The following is a 6,000-nucleotide window of genomic DNA, read 5'->3' on the forward strand; positions in this document are numbered from 1 at the left end:
TGTGTATCACATGCGTGCAGCACTCCTGGGTGCCAGAAAAGGGTGTTGGGTCCTCTGGGACTGGAGTTATAGACAGTATGTTAGCCATAATGTTGGTGCTGTAAATTGAACCCTGATCTCTGAAAGAGGACACTGCTTTTAAGCACTGAGTTATCCCTCTAGCTCCTGTTAGTTGATTTCTCTAATGGGTTTCTGACTTTTCTTATTTCTTTTTCTTTTCTTGTTTGGTAAACATGTATCTTCATGTCTGTGTGTGTGCACAAGTGTGGAAATTAGAGGACAATTTCAAGATTCCAGTCTCCTTCCACTGTGTGGATCCCAGGAATCAAATTCAGGCATGCCATCTGTTCTGGCAGATACACAGAGAGTTGAGGACTTTTCTTTATGTACTATAACTTTGAAATTTAAGGTTCTGGGGTTACTATACTACACCTGTTCCCCATGTGGTAATTGATAGCTTTTTAATTTAGTGATACACTGAAGATTTTGTTCTGTATCACATTCATTAGTAAATAGCTGCCTAGTAGTTTATGACAGATTGCCAGAAGTTTGACTTTTAACACGGAAGTCACACAGAAAATGCTGAAATTTTGCTGAGCTTGGTAGCACACACCTTTAATCCTAGCACTTAGAAGGCAGAGGCGGGAGGATCTCTGTGATAGCCTGGTCTAGAAAGTGGGTTCTAGGACAGCCTGTGCTGTTAACACAGAGAAACCTTGTCTTGAAAAAACCACACACAAACAAAAACTGAAAATTTAAAATACTAGATAATTATGAGATGGTAACCTCTTACTGCTTTTGAGAAATGCTAAGGCTGGCTTATTTTAGTTTTACTTGTTTTTTTTTTTTTTTTTTTTTTTTTTTTTTGTTTGTTTGTTTTTTTTTTTTTTTGGTTTTTACGAGACAGGGTTTCTCCGTATTGTTTTGGAGGCTATCGGTCCAGCCCGGCCTCGAACTCACAGAGATCCGCCTGCCTCTGCCTCCCGAGTGCTGGGATTAAAGGCGTGCGCCACCACCGCCCAGCTAGTTTTACTTGGTTTTATTTGACATTTTGCATAATGCTGCCTCTTATCTTTTGAGTAGATTAGAGCAACAGTATCTAGTATAATATTAGTTTTTTTTATTTAAATTAAAAACGATCTTATTTTCATACCAATCCCAGTTCCCTCTCCCTCCTGTCCACCTACTTCCCTCACCATTTCCCCATTACACCCCCCCACCATGTACTCAGAGAGGGTGGGGCCTCCCAAGGGGGATCATCAAAGTCTGTCACATCATTTGGGGCAGGAACAAGGCCCTCCACCTTACATCTAGTAACGTTTTAAAGCTAATTCTTTCTGGGCTGGAGAGATGGCTTAGTCTTCCAGCTGAGTGCCTGCCACAGAAGTGTGAGGACCTCAGTTTGTCTTGGTATTCATGTAAAAGCTAGACAAGGAAGTACACATCTGTAAATCCAGCTTTGAGGAGAGAGAATCCCTAGAGTTCACTGGGCAGCCAGCTAGTAAACCAGAATTCTAGGTTCAGGATGATGTCCTATGTCAAAACAATATATTGGTGGAGCAAATTACCCCTCTCTGGTCTCTGCACACACACTACAAACAGCACATATGTGAAAAGTTAACTCATTCTCCTTTTTAGTTCTTTGAAACTCGCTATAAAAATATGTTACAGATTCATGAAAAATAAGTGGTTTTTTTTTGCATAGCTGTAATAACAATCACATCTAACAAAATTAATGTTAGTATCTTTTTTTTTAATTATGTGTATATGTATAGTGCTCAGAGAAGCCAGTGGCATCAGTTCCTCTGGAACTGGAAGTATAGGTGGCTGTTAACCACCTAGTGGGTGCTGGGGTCTGAACTACGGCCTCTGCAAGAGCAACGGGCACTTTGACATGCTCATCATCCCTCGAGCCTTTTAGTTCCTAACTGTTGAAAAGTTAGATACCATGAAGATAAATTTTTTAATTGTTGAGAAAAACATTTCAAAATATGGATATATTTGGGGGAGTGATGATAGTTATTAATAGTGTTGAATGTTTTCTTTACAGTTTTACATAACCAGTCTTCTGTCATATAGCACTGTGAATAGGTTTTTACTAAATGCAGACACTCCGGGGTAATTGTGTGTATTTTGGGGGTATGTCTGCAGTCCCACAAGTACCACAGCTTGTATGGGGAAATCAGAGGTCAACACTGGGTATCAGTCCTTGTCTTCCACCTTGAGGCAGACTCTCCTCTGCACACTCCAGTCTAACTATCCTGACAGCTTCCAGACATTCTCTTTTCTCCAAATCCTGTCTTGCAGATACACAGGCATGCACCTTGCTTCATGTGGGTTCTGGGGATCCAAACTTAAGTGAGCTCTTTTACCCAGTGAAGCATCTCCCCAGCTCTTATTATGTTTATTTAAGCCACATGTATTTGCAACTAACTGCTGCCAATTAGTGGTCCTTGATTTAAGAATGTCATGTTTGCCGGGCATTGGTGGCACACGCCTTTAATCCCAGCACTCTCGAGGCAGAGGCAGAGGCAGGCGGATCTCTGTGAGTTCGAGGCCAGGCTGGACCGACAGCCTCCAAAACAATACAGAGAAACCCTGTCTCGTAAAAACCAAAAAAAAAAAAAAAAGAATGTCATGTTTACTGGTTAAAAGATGAAGGAGTCTGCTTTCCCCCACTTTTCCATGCTCCCCATGCCCCACCTCCAACCCCAACTCATGGTAAAGCCTCCTACCTCAGACTCCCAAATACTAGGGTTACAGGTTTGAGACACCATGCCCAATTATTTTCTTTATTAAACAAAAGTGTTTACATATCAACCCACCTATGGCTTTATTACTTAGATGAAAAACATTATGGGCTGACCTTGTAAACATTGTCCTGCTCAAGAATAGTTCAAGTTAGAAGATAAGTAAGAAAGAAATCAGGCTAGAGATATATGCGTTGGTTAGGAGCATAGGACTTGAATTCTTTTCCCGTTACCCACGTAGTGGCTTATAATCATACCTAATCCCAGTTCCAGGGGATCCCTCATCTGAACTCCATGGACACCAGTCAGTCATGTGGTGCCCATGCAGCAAGACACATACACATAAAATAAATCTAATTTAAAATCATTTGTTTAAAGAAACTAAGTCATTCCTGTTTTCATTCTTCATTATTTCCTCGAACATGAGTTTTATAAAAACTAAAATTTTCTCTGCTTTCTCCCATTTCAGGTGTTGAAAAGTAATTGAAGTTTGAAGAGGACATAAAATCAGTCTTTCAATAACTATAACCTCTACCCCCTTGGGATTATAGAAATTTACTTTTTTAAATGTGTAAATTATCCCTAACCTGTACAGCTGTTTTCCTATCCACTCTTGTAAACTCTGCTGGTTCCCAACACTAGAGTGCAATGTTGATGTCCTAGGAGGGAAATGACAGTTTACAACTGCCGGCCTATTTATTACAGTTTGTCTTTCCTGTCTTCACCGTGCCCAGTAACTACATTACAGGACTGTACTCCTTGCGACTGCCTTTTCTATGTGTGTTTAATCTGGGTTTACATTACCTAGCTGCTATTGCTTTTCTTTTTTTTTTTTTTTCCTACTAAAATGTCTGTTTTTTTTTTTAAGGAAATATGGAATATTTAGATTAAATGTCTTAAATTTTACCACTTACAATACTACATGCCACAAAATAATATCAGGTCAGTGAGTACTGTATTTTAAAAATCGCTGGAGCAGGGTGTGGTGGCACACATGTTTAATCCCAGGCAGAGGCAGGTGGATATTTGCTAGTTTGAGGCCATCCAGGGCTATATAGAGAGACCCTGTCTCATAAACAAAGACAAAAAAATTAATTAATTTGAAAATAAATGTTCCTTGAAGTGAGGTCAGGGTTGATGTTGTTGTATAGTCTCTGAAGCATGCCTCTAAAAACGTTGAGCACTGAGATCTCTGATTGTCTGTCCAGGAGTTCGAGACTGAGCAGGCTCCTTAACTGTTAGCTCATGAAATTCCTGTTGCATATTACTTTAAATAGAAATATTTTACATATCAAAAGCAAGTCTCATTTTAAGGATGAGTTTGGAAATAACTGTGTATCCCTTTCTATTTCTGCACTTAACATAGCTTAATGGGTCAGTAGTGCCCTGCTTCATTCTGTTGTACTTGCTGCCTGCTAGAGCAAGAATTGGACAGATGCTAATGTCATCTTTAATACTAGGAAATATTATGGATTTAGAAAATAAATGGATTAAGACATTATATAATTAAACAGTTTTTAATTGTCAAATAATTGCATTGGCTGATATAAATTTATAGCCTTTGAAAATTGAGAAAAATTGTGATGGGACAGATAAACCATAAACTTAAAAATACATGGTTAATTTTGCTCTGAAATCTTGAAGATGGTTTTCACCTGCTACACTAAGTCATATACTATAATTTGTTTAGTTAGAAATAGCAAATTGTTTGCCAAGCACTAATAGTCTTCAAACAAGTTATATTGTTGGCTATAGTCCATAATTTCATAATTAGAACTGTGTGTATCTATTTTTGCTACTCTTCAGGTGATTAAAATCAATCAAGTTTATTTTAAGGATCTATAAAAGAAACAGGGAACGATTTCACCTTTGTTTCCTCAGTGCTGGGGTAGCTGCAGCCCTGTTAGCAGAAATCCACAGGAAATGGGGGTCTGAGGTAATTGGGTTAATAGAGAAGCTTTGGGGGTTCTGTGTCAGAATCTGAATGTCAGAAGCTTTGGAAAAGGTTTATATACAGATATTTGTATTATTAAATTTGGAGCCATAGTCAGAAGACTCAGATCATAATTGGCTTATTTTTCTATTTCCTTAACTATTGTAATTTCCACTTTTATAATAATTTTGATTTGAAAAATAAACTTATTTATTTTTTTAACAGTCAAAAAAATCTTTGCTGTTATAGTCTGCAGCCTCTAATGATTGTGTTGCTTTTATGATTGGAAGAAACACTCTAAATTGAAGTGAAACCTTGATGCAGTGAGGTGTAAGTCGTCATTAGTAAAATGCACGGCTCCTGTGGTGATTGTTGTCTCATGAGAGACATCTGGCTGCATTCAAAAGGACATTCTTTCCAAATGAAAATTTGCTTCTTTGGCAGTTTCATAATGGAAAAAAAAATTCTCTTTTGTCTGAATACAGTAGTTTTAAGATGTATCATGGGTATTGGTGCTGTGTAACACACAATGAATTGTAACTAGCATGTTGTTAAGAAAACACATTGTTAAGTTTTTAAAATTTTACTGTTTCTTTTCTATTTATAATTTCAAACTTTCATAAAGTATACTAAGAATTTCATAAATTTTTTTCAGTGAACTGAACTGTTCTTTTTTGCTATGATAGGTCATTAAGTATAGCATTCACTCAAAATGGACATTTTTTTATCATCTAGAATACTGAAAATATTTTAATTTGCAGTGTTTTTTGTGACTGGATATATTAATGTTCCTTTGAGTGGTACTGGTAATTGGTTCAGAAGAGAAACTCATTGAAATGAGAGTAGTATTTATTCATGGTGATCAATTAAATTATTTGCCTAACTTAAGGAAACTAACTACTATGCATAACTGAATTTATTTGCAAATCTCAGTTTGATTTGAGGTAACAGAAGAAAGTCTGAGTCTACCTGTGGAATATGTTGGTTCATTTTCAGTGCTTAGAGTTACATTCAAATATAATTGGTTTGGGAAGACGCCATATAATTTTAAGTTAACCTGCATGCTGTAAATGTGTTTAAATAAAGGAAAATCTTTTTGAAATGTAACGACATTTTTGAACCTTACTTAATGAAGTATTAACTTGATTTTATATAACTGAATGCCCTGTAGTGGCAGAATAGTGGTGTGTGGGTGTGGGTGTGTGTTTGAGTGTGTGTTTCTAATGTGTTGTTGCCTCTCGAGCAACAGATAGGTCAAAAATTAAGACCTAGAAATCAATCATCAGTCTCGTTTTTGTTATTTTAGTGTTATTTTGC

The 6,000-nt window shown here is 37.1% G+C and overlaps 1 protein-coding gene across 1 annotated transcript in view; it reads left to right on the forward strand.

Annotated features, from left to right (window-relative positions):
• The window catches only part of Kif5b (kinesin family member 5B), a 42,464-nt gene extending 36,674 nt beyond the window's left edge, over positions 1 to 5,790 (forward strand). Inside the window, exon 26 of the mRNA XM_040755336.1 lies at positions 3,220 to 5,790. The gene's annotated coding sequence lies outside the window, so the exon portion shown is untranslated. The remainder of the gene's footprint in view (positions 1 to 3,219) is intronic.
• The last annotated feature ends 210 nt before the right edge of the window (positions 5,791 to 6,000 follow it).

Source organism: Mesocricetus auratus, unplaced genomic scaffold (genome assembly GCF_017639785.1).
Source record: "Mesocricetus auratus isolate SY011 unplaced genomic scaffold, BCM_Maur_2.0 Super-Scaffold_100013, whole genome shotgun sequence".
Classification (NCBI taxonomy): Eukaryota; Metazoa; Chordata; class Mammalia; order Rodentia; family Cricetidae; genus Mesocricetus; species Mesocricetus auratus.